Below are 16,123 nucleotides of genomic sequence, written 5' to 3' on the forward strand. Positions count from 1 at the left end.
ATGGTCTGTAATAACGGTGAAGTGGCTGCCATACAGGTACGGTCGGAATTTCATGATAGCCCAGACGAGAGCTAAGCACTCTCGTTCGGTGATCGAATAATTTTGTTCCGATGGCGACAAAAGGCGGCTTGCGTACGTGACGACGCGGTGCATGCCCTGTTGCTGTTGTGCAAGCACTGCGCCTATACCGTGACCACTGGCATCGGTACGAAGCTCCGTAGTGGCCGAAGGGTCGAAGTGTGCCAGAACTGGCGGGTTGGTGAGGATGCCAACGAGGGATGAGAAAGCGTGCGCTTGTTGTTGGCCCCAAGTGAATGCGACGTCCTTTTTCAGTAGGCAGGTCAGAGGACGGGCCACGTCGGCGAAGTTCTGGACAAAGCGACGGAAGTAGGAGCACAGTCCAAGAAAACTGCGGACGTCCTTGGCCGAGCGAGGAGTGGGGAAATCTCGAACTGCTCGGACTTTCCCAGGGGCTGGTTGCATGCCCGCAGCGTCAACAAGATGGCCGATTACGCAGATTTAGCGTTGTCCAAAGTGACATTTCGACGCTCAGCACCTCGTCTTCGTCGTTCGCTGCCCTTCTCCGCTCGGGACAATATCATTAAATAATATTTCTTTCCATATCCTGGTCAACAACAATAATACCACGTTTTCGCAGCATAACAACCTTCTTTTACCTAAAATAACATCAAACTATGGCATATTAACAGCTCGCTTTCATGGTGTTCATCTTTGGAATCACCTCTATTTTCATGTTAAGTCGTCTCGTTCATTCGTTCATTGCAGCCCTTTACACATAGCATGAAAAGCATACTGTTAAACGAACCTCTTGCTCATTTGTAACAAATTTATTTTCATCGTCACTTCATTCTTTGGTATTCGTACTTATGTGCGCTTTTAAAAAAAGCATTGTATAACGTTGTTTCGATATATGTGTATTTTTCTATTTCACAATATATTGTTTCGCATTGAATCCATTTTTATTTCTTCATTCCCACTTTAACTTTTCCTGCTGTTACTTACCTTTTAGGAAGGAAGGAAGGAAGGAAGGAAGGAAACAAGCGGAAAGACAGGAATGTTAGCCAGTTCTTAGACCGCCTGGCTACCCTGTGCTGGGGGAAGGGGTAAGGGGGATAAAAGATGATAGAAGAGAGATGTTACAAAAAAAGGAGAGCAAGAAGAGGAAAAAGAAAAAGAGAGGGAAAAAAAGGAAACAAGAATATGACACTCTTCACGCAATAACTGCAGCTGCGAAGAAACGATCTCCCATCTTGTGTGTGAGTGTCCCCGATTCATTGTGCGCCAAGACAAGAACTTTCTAATGCGCTAGATAAACTTCACAATCGCCCTTTGTCGGAACAAAGGGTTTTGGGACCTTGGCCGAGTCCATCGTCAGCACAGAAGGCTTTAAAAGCATTATTGCGCTTCTTGCGGACTACTTACCTTTTAGTTGCCCCACTGATGATAGGAGGTCCCCTTAACAGTTTCACACTTTGGGACCTCATGATGTTGTATGTATTACGTTAACCCGTAGTGGTACATGTAGTAACAACGAATAAACTTTGACTTGATATGCAAGTTTCGAAGGCGTTTTTATTTCAGTATTAAGCGAGAGCTTTCAGAGAGGCAGGTAAGGTGGATGCACGATCACTGCTCGAACATTTCTTCCAACCAAGCTTCTTCAGTTTCCCAAAGCAACCATGAAGAACGCTAACAAAATATGAGGGATTAAGTAGTAGATAAGAAGTTATGGATCATATAATTAGAGCAATAGTGATTACCGCGACCGTTGCAAATGAAGTTCGAACTTTACATGAATGACGACGCATAATGACGCCATCAATGACATCATGACATGAGATAACATCATCACATGGTTAAAGGTGGGACCACCTTGGAGGTGGTTAATCCGCGGTCAGCTGCACGAAGTTTCAGAACGTGGGGACAATGCAAGGGATTGAGAACGCCAAAATAATTTATACAGCGGATCGCGGGAGCGTGCACTTCCGCCTTTGCCATCCTTAGTGCGAGGTGAAGGGCAAATTCTTTATTGCCTACTTGCCTAGATTAGAGATTTTAATATTACTGCAAGAAGTCGCATTTTTATGAATATGCTTACTCATAGGTGCACGCTAATTATCCCATACTATCGGCTGTGATTCGATATGTGTCAGGAACTATTCCGACAGATAGTTTTAAAAAATGCTTAACGAGTCTACTGGGGGGCACGTGTGCTGCATGAACAAACACACAATTTAAGGATGTTACATTTATTTGCTGGTAAACTGCTTTCTTGAGAAATAACGCCAGTAGGTACATATACTTATCTTAGCCCAACAGTAGAACGAGGCAATATATCTAGATGTAATGCATATAGGTAATATATCAATCGATAATGTATCTAAATAACCAGAAAGCACCTTATCGTGTACCCACCTATAACTTCTGGGAAGTCACCGAACTCGGTGTCTAGTTCGGGAAAAAATCTTCCTTGTCCTTGTAACGTCGCTTTTGCTGTATTAAATAGTAGCAACAGCGCAGGCCCGTAGTAGCGAGCGAAGAGCCCTAAACGATCGTTTAGCGCCACAAAGACCATTAGCGCATGTCACAATCACTCATTCTGCGTGACTCATTCCCGTTACCGTATAGATATGTGTACATAAATTTGTGTTTGTGCGTGTATGCCCCAGTCATTTACTTTCATTTTCGCTGCTACCGACGGAAAGTAGCGTACTGCTGAAGGAAGCCAAACGAACCTTCTCCGTCGTCCATATATACAGAGAAGTTGTTCTGGAACAGTTCTTTCTTTTTTCCTTTTATTTGCTCCTCCTTTCTTCTTTTTCTATTTACCCGACTAGGCCACTGTATCTGCGGCCACCTGCTTCAAAGGGAACAGCCACCTATCATCATCATCACCATCTAGTGGAAATGTCAACTTCGGGCCAACGTCAATTGCTGCAAAAAGCGACAAGCCATGACGTAATAGCGCAGGTGTGTAAAGGGAGGCCGCATTAAACACAATTAGAGGGGGTGGCACTGACTTCGAGGCAATCTAATTCTGGCAGACATGTCGCGTCATGTGGTGGCATCGTATGAAACGCCTGGTTGGTGGCGTTTCAAACTTAGGATTGTAGAAACCGTGCATAACACCACATTTTTCTCAGTGCCTTAGCTTTCGCTTCTACATTACATGCCCTAGTTCACAGTGGCAGCCACGTGAGCGCGTCCGCGCTAGTACGCGGCTGCGATTGGTGTAGCCGTTTTTAATCAGGCGTCGTAACCTTTCACCACTACGTCTCGTCAACCAATGGAATTTTTTCATTGTATCGTAAAGTAAGAGATTATTCCTCTAGCGCTGCGCTCAGTTACTTTTGAGACTCCCGATGGGTTTGGTAAGGCATGACGTAATCGCGCAGGTACGTTAAAAGGGAGGACTCCCCTCCCCAGAGCCTTCGTAAACAATTAAAGGGGCCATGACACCCAATTTTCGATCATAATCAGTGTTATGTGGATTAATCCTTGTGCATTCACAAATAAGCTGGGGAAATTTTAGCGCATTTGGTCGAGCACTTAATTTATAATCGAATATTTTTATAAACACTCGAGCGGCCCGAGAGTCAGGCAACACTGGTGCACTCGCGAGCCGCGACGTAACAAGCAGCTAGCTGTGCAGGCGCCTGCGTTGCGGCGAACGATATTGTTCCGTGGTCAGCTGCACGTGATATCGAGATATTTTAGCTTTCTTCAGCTTGGCACTGAAATTGAATAATTTGCAGCGGCTTAAACATTGGTAGAGGACGACGGCTCCGTGCCGTGCTGCACATGACGTCACACGCGCCATCGCAAAATGGCGGTCGCCGGCGTTGGGCGGTGATTACAGCCGGCGACTTCTAGGGCTTGTTTTGCACTCAAGTATTCTTTTACGGCCCACTTTTGAAATCTGTATATGCATAATAGACCCCCTACTTCTAGTTTTCGGTGAAAACCACAAATCTTTGGGTGACCGTGTCATGGCCCCTTTAAGTAGTCAGGAGCTGTGGGAGGATGCCATGCGCAGCTGCAACCCCGCACTTCAGGAGGCTATACTGAGGTGGGCTGAGGTGGCAGAGGAGGCCTACCGCGAGTAGGATCCCTCACCTTCATCTCGCAGCCCCTTTTCCTTAAGATGGGATAAATAAAGTTATTTCTCTTTCTCTCTGTGGCATACCTAATTATAGGAACAACGCAATGTCTGAAACGGAGGTAATGCATCGCATGCTAGATTCGCGCAGCCAAAAGCGGATCTCAAGAGACTGCGTTCGCCGTATTCAAGCGCATTCCGCTCCTCTCATTTCTGGCGAGAGTTCTGCAAGCTCTAACACGCCGAAATCACGTTGCGGAAGAACAGCCGGAAACTGGGGGCGCGCTGCTCGTCAAGCTACGTCCAATCAATGGCGGTCGAAATGGACAGTCCACTAAATGGACAGTTAGAATGTCGTCCCCAGGTGCGGTTCTCATAAGCGGCAAGTTGCTTTTTAATTTCGTCTGATTTCATTTCGTTCGATCCCATCAGTTCAACGCCTGAAATAGATCGTCAGAAAAAAACAAAAATTAAGGCACCTTCGCTCTAGGGATCCAGCCCTGAAGGAAGCGCGGAGCTGGGTCGCCTTCTTGGTTTCTCTGTATTTTTCTCTTGCTTTCTTTTTCCATCTTCCCTGTCTTTTTTGCCGCTGTTTATTTCCATTTCTGTCTGTCTCTATCTATCTATCTATCTATCTATCTATCTATCTATCTATCTATCTATCTATCTATCTATCTATCTATCTATCTATCTATCTATCTATCCACACACACACACACACACACACACACACACACACACACACACACACACACATATATATACTATATATATATATATATATATATATATATATATATATATATATATATATATATATATATATATATATATATATATATATATATTGCTATTTCTCTCTCCCTCCGCCTCACATCTCTCATCTTTACCCGACTTCACTTTTCCACCCCCTTATTATATTATGCAAGGCTACGTTGTACTCTGCTAGCGTGCCTGGATAGCCGAGTGGCTACGATGCTCGCGTTCGGATCGTGGGTACGCGGCTTCGAATCCCGCACTGTAAAGAAATTTTCTTCGCCGTAAACTTCTCTCTTTCTCATTATTTCAATCCTTTTCTGTATCTCTCTATGTCTTTTTCTCTCTGTTTGTACTCGTTCGCTAACCAATCAAAGTTTTTGCAGCCCACGCCGGACCAATCGGCGCACGTGTTCTGGGAGCGTAAGAGAAGAGGAAGAATAGAATGAAGAGAGTGCGTGCCGGTTCATGATGGAGATCATTTCTGTTCATCAGTCCCGCGCCGATGTTCGGCTTTAACAGCTCTGGTGCGAAAACAAAAGGTTAATCGATTCTGGACTCCACTATCGATGGCCTGCGTGTTTTTGCCACCAAAAATAGTTGGGCCCGTACGCAGAGGCGTGCGCACGGGGAGGGCCTTGTAAGACCGAGTGTTTCGCTATCGCATTGGCAATTAAAGATTGATTGTCGCGCGTAATTGTGCAATGACGCTTTTATTCATAATAAAAGCTCCACGTGAAACCACCTTACGTCAATTGTCAGCACAGCAGATGAAGAAACTTTCAAAAGCGCCTTGAAATATGCCTTGTAACCTTTTTATTTCTAGGTTTCCCCCACTCATTTTATGTTGGGATTCCCCCACTGCATTATTCTTGTGTTCCCCCACTCCTTTGTGTAGTGCCTTCCAGACCTGAAACTATTTTTAATAAATAAGTACATAAATAAATGAATATATAAATAATGCCTGATGTTCTTTTTTTTTTGCATCGTGGATTTATGCATGTCCTGAGCATTTTATTTTCTTAAAACCTAAATCTGTTAAACGCAAGCAACCGTATTTGCTTCTTGCTGCACATTTCCCTTTCTTACCTGCCTAACCTGGAAGTAAAATCTAGTTTGAGTGTTTTAAAAAAATAACACATTGAATATGTAACCCTCGTCTCTCGCGTTTACTGAGGCGGCACAGTTTACATCGGGCTGCTCCAAATCGATTACTGCGAATCGTATTCGCCTATGATTCATGCCGACACCCACGCTTCAGTTCGCAACGCCCGGAGGCATGCTCACTTGTGTGTTCCGATCTCAATCATCCATCCGTGAGAGTATGGCCTCCCTGCTCGTATGATTGCCGTGGATGCAGCAGTATGTTCGTTCGGGCGTGGTTCAGTCATCTGGCTTGAATCTCGACGGGGTTTCGCATCGCTGCGTATCCGTGTCGTAGTCATGACAAGGAGCATTGAAAAGCGCTGATGTTGAACGTTTTTCACCTCGGATATCAAATAAGGCGCTGTGACTTCAACGCTGATGTTAAGATTTTGCGACCATAATAAAATTACCCCCCTTTCACCCCTGTCCCCCTAAAAATGTTCACGATTCGTTGCCCCTAAGAAATGTTCATGATTCGTTATTGAGTCTTACCTGACACATTTATATGTGCACTATAAATGACAATTCGCGCGACTTGTACATACACATAACTAGATTTATTTGTCGACGAAAAGAGCTATGTCTTTTTCGTATTGCTTTTTCCTAAAGCAATGTTCTGTTCAACCAAAGGTAAGCATCAAGGGTAAGATTACGTTTTGTCTGAATTTATGAAGGGACATGACGTTTGCCTAGTAGTCATATTTAACTTGACCACAAGATTACGAATCGTCATCTCTCGTACGTGAGTAAAAACATACATATACGGTACTGTAACAAGTTATTAGAAATTGTAAAATTTGTAAAGCTGCAACGTCTTTTAAATTGAAACACTGACCAAATACAATATGAGAAAATAAGATGTTTTGCGTAATTGTCCTTTCAAATCTCACGCCAAGCTGTTTCTCCATCACGTGTAGGCGACGTCAGAGATCTTGCTGCAATACTATAAACAGCAGACTATGATTAGGACAGTTGTGAAGTTCCAAATGCGCCTTCCCCCTTGCGGAGTTTCGGACACACACACACGCACAGCGGAGGCTTCTATTGAACAATGAAACAACAAGGTGAAAAAAAAAAACGAAAACACCATTTCAGTTGTGGTTCAGTAATCACCGGTACCTTGTAACTTCATTGGTGAACCTACCCTAATCCAGACGCCTACGTCTGCCAAACGACGACTTCAATGGTATCAAGGTGAGCCTTTTACAGTCCACACCCGGGAACATGCGCGAGCGCGAACAGCGTCAAGTATATTTGAATTTAAAAATTTTGGAAATTATAGCCCGCATCAATGAGGACTTTTGAAGACTCTCTTCGCTCCGAGAAATAAGCCAAGTTGAATTGACGATACGAGATTTAAAAAATCAGCTGAGCAAAGTGTTACCCTGCCCCAGGTACGGAGTCAATTGCCTCTTGGCGATCAAGGTTAGCACGTAAGCTATCGACTGTCCCGCCCGCTTGTCCCGTGTACTTATTCTTCGCTTGTGTCCGTGTTCCTTTGCGCTACCTGCCTTAAGATGAGTTCCGACTGTCAAGTTGGGATCGTCTATGCGCGGCCAGCATGCTTCACAAACATGGTCCCAAGTCACTGAAGACCTACGTATATTTTACGCAGCGCCAGATAGTCGCGAACACTTGCGAAATATGAGGTTGGTCCATAGCATAAAAGCTTTCGACTCTAGTTTTTTTTCTATACGTGAAGGAAAACAAAAACAACATAACTATATGTGAAATGCAACTATTTTTTTTTCCCTTCTGATTGCAGTGTCTGTCTGTTCATGGTATTTTTGTCATGTGTTTAGGCAGCCCTGTAGAAATTTTCGTGAGGCAGGCCATTACTTTGTAGCGCTATCAGTGATGTATATTCGGAGTATATTCCTGGTTAAGCTCCCTGTCTTTCCTCTACCTTTCTTGCTCTCTCTCCCAGTGATTTAATTTAGGCTATAACGGAACGTTGCGATTTTATTATTATTCTTTTTTCACAAATAACCATAGCACTTGAAGAATGTTTTGCTAGGTGGACGCAAGAGTTTACCCTTATTTTCTCTTTTCTTTAGATAATTTGTTTGCGAGCGGGCGAGTGCACTGAAAATTTCAGGAATTATAAAGTGCTTAAAAAATACTGCATTGCGTGCTCCCTTGCGACGAAACAAAGAAAGAAAGAGGTTTTACCTACCGGTGGCCGCTACCAAAATCCGATGGGACTGTAGCGCAACTCATAAAAGCAGTTTTCCACTTTGCATACCTTCCTACACGAATAATTTTTGAAATACAGTTATACGTTAAACATGAGCTCCACCTTGGCGCTGTTATAAAGGTTTCGCAATTGTGATTGGGTAAGATTCTTTCAGCTGGGAAAAGAAAAATGCACCAAAGGAAACAACAAAAGAAGGTCCTGGTGGGGAAAGATATGACGTTACCAAATACGATTTCGATCCTCATACTAAATCACTCGGGTACTCCGAAATCCCCGTAGCCTATATATCATTGAACGCCCATAATTTATAGCACATGTAATCCCCGGTTTAAATCGTCGAAAGTGCGTAGGAAATGGTTTCCCTAGGCAAACTGCTCTCGGCTGCGCGAGTGGTTACCGTTTTTCTTCGAATAGTAGGTGCCCACAATTCTGTGAAATATCACGGCCGCTGGAAGATTAAAACACTTAATCTAATCCCTCATCCGTAAAAATATGCTGAAGTTAAGCATTGATTTTAGACGCCATTTTTTAGTGGAAAGAGGTCACCGTGGCTTTGGAATTTTGATTTATTGATTCCTAATGGCATTAGTTACACGTAGAGTGTTGCTACATTGTCTTACCAAAGCTGCACATTCCTTCGTGCCGACTATTTCTAGTGTAAGCTATTCTGTTAAAGAGTCGTCGCCACGCAGAATGCCTCAACATCGTGTTGCTCCAACAAATGACATGTGTGTTCGCCTTCAATGATCCACTCAATACAGACACTGCACACTTTTTCGAAGCTATAGAGTTTTGTATTCTATGTTAAACAGTATGAGTTCCACATGAACCTGGACACAAATTCAGTGCATCATAATGGTCAGATGGGAAAAAAAAAGATCATTGCTTGTTGCGATATGATCGAGTACAATGTTGGCTGCTAAAGTAGAAGACGTATTTTTAATTTGGCTCAGGTGCTCTAACAACTTCCATGTTGCGCCTATTTTTGGCGAATCGTTATTACACTAAAATTTGATGCTCACCTTATAAGCACTAATTACTTTTACGTAAGTTAACGGTGTGTAAATTCCGTTGAGCATTATTTAAATTGTCACCTTACTACATACACTGTCATAATTAGCGTATGTAATAGTCATTACGAATTCAGGAAGATCTGCAAATACTGCTGCATTTTTATATGTCGCTAGCACAAAATTTCAAGTGCCCCAAAATGGACCAAAAAATTTAAAATAACGGAAGTAAAGCAACTTAAGTTAATCTTGTAAATAAAAAAAAAATTAACTACATTCTTTTATTTCGGCCGTGTATGTGAAGCAGACTATCCCTCTACGCTATCGGTAATACCAACGTGCTAAAACGAAGAAACAATGTTCGTTTTTATTGTATGGTGTCAGGCTAGAAAAATTCGTGAGGTTAGAAAAGACGGTAATATCTGTAGGCAATACGGGAGTACGGCGCCGCTCTTTGTGGCAGTTTAGTAAAACCATAACTTAAGCAAACCTACTTGAAGTCGAAAGAAGAAGTCAGAAGTCTGTGTGGCTAGAATACTTAAGATATATTGTTGCTCCGAACATGGCTCCGATTGAGGAACAGAATGAAAAAGTTATTCCGCCGATTCTTTGAACTTGAGCAGGAACAATGTTTTCTACCACTGCGCCGCTACTTTCGCAATATTTTTATGCCAAAGTGAGGGATTCCCGACTTCTGTTGCACCACGCCCTACGTGCGACAGTGTTATCGTGGTTTCCGGTACAAAGGCACGACTCGCCATTTAATAAACACTAGCTGCTCAATGCGCCTACGCTGTGTAGGGTTCCTCCGAAAATCATCTATACTTCATGCGTTCACCGTCGATAAACCATTGATAACTCGTGTCCCTATGGCCATCGTGAACATCTCTTGCGCCTGCTTGTCATTTCTTAGTAACAATTCGCGATAATGTGGGCGTGCGAACAGAAATCAGCGACAAATCTGTCCTTTACCCTATTGAGTGCAGCGTTAGGGAACGTGTTCGCACTCGGGAAACGAACATACCAGGGGCGTAGCCAAGGGGGGGGGGGTTCAAACCCCCTCCGAAATTTTTCAGTTTTGCTTGCCTATATATACACGTACACATACAAACGCACGCACGAACATACATAAAGTATGGTTGAACCGCCCCCCCCCCCCCCCGAAAAAAATTTCTGGCTACGCCCCTGGAACATACTACTGGAAACATCGTTCTAGTATGCTGTTTAAAAAAAAAATCCATGTTCTTCTAGTAAGTCTGAGCGAGGAAAGATACTTCGAAACACATATATTGATTCTTTTTACGAAAGAAAACCTCATACTAGTTAAAAAAGCATCGAAAGCAGATAACCGAAGCGATGCTGAGAGTTAGGCAGGTTGTATCGGGGAGAAAACTTTCCGCTGTAATGAACGCAGCTGCAGCCTCATTGTACGGAAGAAAGGCCGCCGACGGGAGTTACTCTATTTCACCTCTGTGGTTGGTAATCCCTGCGCAACGGTGCCTTTATATCGTTACAGGTCAAGGAACCGGCTACACCTAATGAATTTGCCTTTGTATTGCGCAACACCGAGACTTCCGTGTGTACAGTTCTATCGGAGTCGGACCGGCGGGCTGAGTTCCGGTAATGGCAGTTCGGCACTTGGTGGCGCAGACTGCAGTTGCGCGATACGGGAAGTTTGATTAGAATTCCGCCACATAACAATGACTCGTTTTCGGCCATGTCGAGGAAATTGCACTGGCAAATGTACACTACAAACAGACGCTGTGCGCAGCAGTGCGTCATTGCATGTGTAGATCATTTAGAAATAAAAAATGAGAGCGATAAGGCTCTCTTTTGTTTATTTTTCCAGTTTTAATTTCCGCATTATAACCACGATTGTCTTTCGAACTCAGTTCACTCAGTAATTAAAGTCGTGCACTTGAATAAATGTTTACTTTTCAGGGTACCGGAGCTTCAGCACGACTCGAAGCAGCCGGGAGTCAGAGCGCATGAGAGTAAATGGAGGCATGAATGAATACCTGACATTGCAGCTCGATAGTTTACGTTGAAACGTGCTTAGTAGGTTCCGCATTGACACCGGCGTGTCAGATTCAACCTATTTTGTTTTATCTTTCGAGACCGTTACTTGAAGATATATTAAATAAATGTCCAAAGTTCTGCTCTGCATACATATCATTTTCTTCCATTTTATTTTAACCTAAAGATGTGCGCATGAAGGAGATATTCTCTGTTGAAGATGCCCCAGCTTTCTAGCTTGTGGGTACTGATATGTAGAATAGTTTCATGGTCAATATAAACAAACAATAAAAAAATCACACCATCTCCCGCAAGGGGGACCATGGGGCGATGCTAAGTAGAGTCACTGGAAAATTTCAGAGTACCGCAAAGGTAGGCTGCACGCGGGCAACATTGAGCGGCGGCGGCCATTTCCCTTCCGGACCGTCCGGCGCGTTGGTAGCGTGTGTTGAGAAGTGACCGATCTTTTCGCCTCGATGCCGTGTTACGCTCAGCGTAACTGAAAAATGTGTGTGTGTTTCTTCAAAAGGATATCAGAAGTGATTTCGAGTCATCGACAGCCTGAATTGACTGCGCGATAAGCGGTGTAGCTAATGAAACGTGCGGCGAATGTTGCCATGTGCTCGCGAACTCTCTTCGTGGCTTCATCGGTCTCTTTTCGTTTCACGGCCGGGTGTGTTCGCAAGGTCCGGAGCTGTAGACAGTTGCATTAGCGTAATGACCGTGCGAGATGCCATTTACTTCGACACTTGGTGAATGTTGACTGTTTGCTCTAGCTTTGCAGTCGGTGTTCAGGTTCACTTCATAGCGCATTCGAGAACATTATCGAACATCGAGAACATTCAGCATTGCGTCCTTCGACTAATCGCTGACGCCTACCTTACTTGCGCACCATGTTTGCTGTTCAGCTGGCTGTTATCTGTAATAGAAGTGGTGTGTGTACGGTAACTGGAAGTTGTGCGTGAAGTATTTGTCTCGGTTCGGAACGCCAGCAGCCGAACGCATGGGCGAATCGGCGTGCGGTAGATAAGGTGCATCTTATTTTGCGAATACGTTGTCATTTCCTAACAGATACTTAGAAAATAGGCCATCAAAAATGATTGACGTCACTACTCAGTTGTTTTATTTCATATTTTTTTTGTCTCCTTAATATTCCCAACTTTGCAGTGCATGTCCAAATATTTTGCTGTGTTCCGACAAAGGTTTTTTCTTCTTTTTTTGCGTTGCCAGCGCGTAAGCGGCTGCGGTTCGGTTTCTGCACTGCTTTTAATTTCAACTTTTTTTTTTCGTAATGCACTCGTGTTAAAACTTCCTCGGTGCAGTGCTTTATGTTATTTTGATCAGAAATAGCACATCCCGAAAAGCTTTAACGCGCATGCTACTGCAACACAGTACGTATATAGATCTAGGGCTCGCATGAAATCGATTCCCTCACGGCGCGAGAGGATAAGCCGATTTTCCTGTTTTTTCTTTTTTTTTGCTGTGAGCATTTCTCACCCACTAAACAGTATTGTAAGGGTACGCTCGGCGCAATGCAGCATTAGCAACATTCTTTCTTGAAAAAAATAAAATAAGCTTATTAGCATTGCCTTATACCAAGTTTATCAACAGAGTTCCACGCTTCAGTTTTGCGCAGTGGCTAATGGTCATGCGACAATTGCCTTCAAGGTATACAGTAAACACTTATTATTTTAATAAGCCTTCGATTTCGCTCTCGTGCGTGACACGCTTATAACTCGAAATGCATGCACAATCTGTTCAACAGATCGAGATATAAACAACCGAGCAAATAGAAAGGTATGTATGAAATTTTCAATATCGCTGAACATAGAGAACCGAAAAGGTGAAGTATCCTGTTGCATGAGAGCTTTTCCAGCAAAGTTTGTGTAGTTCACTGCAGAAAGGAGTGTTCTTCGAGGGGGGCGAATTCATTCCGCGGCCAACTATGCAGCCGCGTCAAAGAGCCGCGAGGCTCTTTGACGTTAATGTTTCCCACACGGAATGCAAAAATATACGAAATTCCCGGAGTAGCTCACCAGCAACGTTCGGTTACTGGTGAGCTACTCTCTGACATCTGCAAGACGCGTTTAAAAAAGCGACGAAGTACTTCTAGGGACCGTGGTACTGCCAAATGTCCGGCCGCTCTCTGCATTCAACGCGCCTGCACCCAAAGCGCTCGGAAGGGATATGGCGGCGAGAGGTCACGTGATGCGAGTAAGCCAATCGCGTCAGCGGCAGCGTGCGGAAAACAGATGCGATACTCTGAAATTTTTCTAGTGACTCTAATGCGAAGCAATGTTTTGGCCTGTAGAGCCCGCGTTTCAGAGGTGGAGTGGAGAGGGGGAAAGGGAAGGGAAGAGGTGATGTGGAGAGGGGGAAAGGGGAGGGGGAAAGGGAAGGGAAGAGGTGATGTGGAGAGGGGGAGGGGGAAAGGCGGTGGAGAGAGGTGAGGGGAGAGGAGGAGTGGAGAGGAGATGTGGAGAGGGGTAATGAGATGGGGAGGGGAAAAGGGGAAGGGGAGGGGGAAAGGGAAGGGGCGAGGTGATGTGGAGAGGGGAGGGGAGACCGGGAGGGCAGGAGAGAGGGGAAGTGAAGAGGGTTTGCGCATACGCAGTAAGGGTGGTCACGCCGCACCCCACCACCACCACCACCGGATTGAACTGCGCTATAAGATGCCTCACGTCTAATAATTTCGTATATGTACCTATGTAATTAGTGTTAATCGTCAATTAGGACGTTGATGTTCTAATTCCAACGACGTTGTTCGATATCTACAAATGCTAGAAAAGGCACATGTTACGCATTCTGGGAATCGCTTTCATGCGAAGGAATCAGCAGCTTATGCTCAATTTTTTGCTTCGAGTCAAGCCTTACGAGGTGGATTGACGTCTTTGTGTAAATTGAGTAGTTGCACGCATATCGTGAGCTTTTCAGGCATGCAGAGAGAACTGGCGTGTAAAGGACAGCCCATGGACTTACGTTACATTGTCGATCACGTTAGAGCAGGGGCAGTTTGATGTACGAGAGTGGCTGAGTGGTAGAATACCCGATTGTCGTACTGAATGCTTGGAGTCGACTCTAGTTTTAGCCGTGATCTTTATCCGTTCCATCCATCGGGATATTTGACCTATCGACAACGCCGTCGACGCCGCACCACACTTGCTGCGGCATGGGTCCTCCACAATGTCACGTCAAGATTTCCAAAATCTGGTTCGATATTGACTCTTAATCACCCGTGGCGCATACCCGCATACGAGAGACCGCGGTATGGCTGTATGTGCCCCACACGCGTGACTGGAGGAGAGGGTATTTTTTATTAAATGTATTTGCAGAGAGGTTGGTGCCTAGGTATGGCTACGGCTACTCCTCTTCTGTGGCATAACAACTTGCATCACGAAGTTGCCAACAAACACAAAGCAATAGAAAATTCACGCACGAAAATGTTCATTCACAAAAGCAACGTTCATGCGTAATACACAATGTTCATACTCAAGAAACGCTCGCGCTTTTCAGAAGAGTTCTTCGTACAGTTCTCCACAGAAGGTTATCATACAACAGTCACTGGGCACTTGCCCACACTCTAAACACTGGTGTCATGAAACACAATACACATTCGAAATATGTATCTGGCAGTAATTCCCAATTCGAACAATAATTGTTTATGTGAATCAGTATCTTTCTGATATTCCTGATTCTTCTGAAAACTCTGCTAATGCGCGTGCAGAGATGTTTTGTGAAGTTTCTGTTGTCCATGGGCCGGAAAGTTTTTCTAGTGTTAGCGGCTGTGCATCCAACCTGTTTAGGTTTTCTGAAAATTTCTTACGGGGAACAGCACAATTTTGACAATGTGAAAGGTGGTGTCCTATGTGCACTTCTGCCTATTCCCATGTGCATTGACGTAGGCGACAGGGAAGTACGTTATTCATGCCATGACCTGCGAATAGTGTTCCTTATGAACTCTTGTCCTCCAATGTCCATTTTGGTATATACCATGGCAAGGAGACGACAACGAAAGCGCCAAAACATAGGAGGCTTGATAGATAGATAGATAGATAGATAGATAGATAGATAGATAGATAGATAGATAGATAGATAGATAGATAGATAGATAGATAGATAGATAGATAGATAGATAGATAGATCAGAACACTCAAAGTGACTGTGCAGCTGAAATTGATTGGCATTTAAAAATCGTCTTTCGATCAGTGCACTTATATTGCTTTGGCTACGTGGTATACGATGTGGCCAAAGCAACAATGCACCTTTACGCTGCAATGTTCTGTGCTGATTTGTAATGTATGATCAATCAATCAATCAATCAATCAATCAATCAATCAATCAATCAATCAATCAATCAATCAATCAATCAATCAATCAATCAATCAATCATTTATTTATTTAACGTGCTCAGGAACAACCGTAAGGTCTTTGTGCAGGGGCACGCAAAAAAAACAATAAAAATAAACAATACAATACAGACAGTTTTCAGAAATAAAAAGAGCAAGAACACGTAGACAAAGAGAAATGAACACAAAAGGGGAGGAGTAAAATAAGACAACAGGATAATTATTGACGGGGAATAAAAAATTAGGTTGCATATATACAACTATGAGGAAAGACCGAGAAGGGAAGACATTATACATTGTACCACACTATGTCAAAACAGTGCAAAGCTCGGATAAAAACAATGATTGTGGACTATGAAAAACGTCAAGATCACGAAAATTAACATTATAGAGACTTTGTATTCTGTGAACGGTAGAGTGTGGGAAGAAGCAGGCGGGTACATGAAACGGTCTGTTCTCTCTGGTTAACTGACGCGGAATTCGAAAATTAACACAATTGAGAAGTACAGGGCAGGATATGATACCGTGGACT

The sequence above is a fragment of the Rhipicephalus sanguineus genome, chromosome 10 (assembly GCF_013339695.2).
Source record: "Rhipicephalus sanguineus isolate Rsan-2018 chromosome 10, BIME_Rsan_1.4, whole genome shotgun sequence".
NCBI classification, from domain to species: Eukaryota; Metazoa; Arthropoda; class Arachnida; order Ixodida; family Ixodidae; genus Rhipicephalus; species Rhipicephalus sanguineus.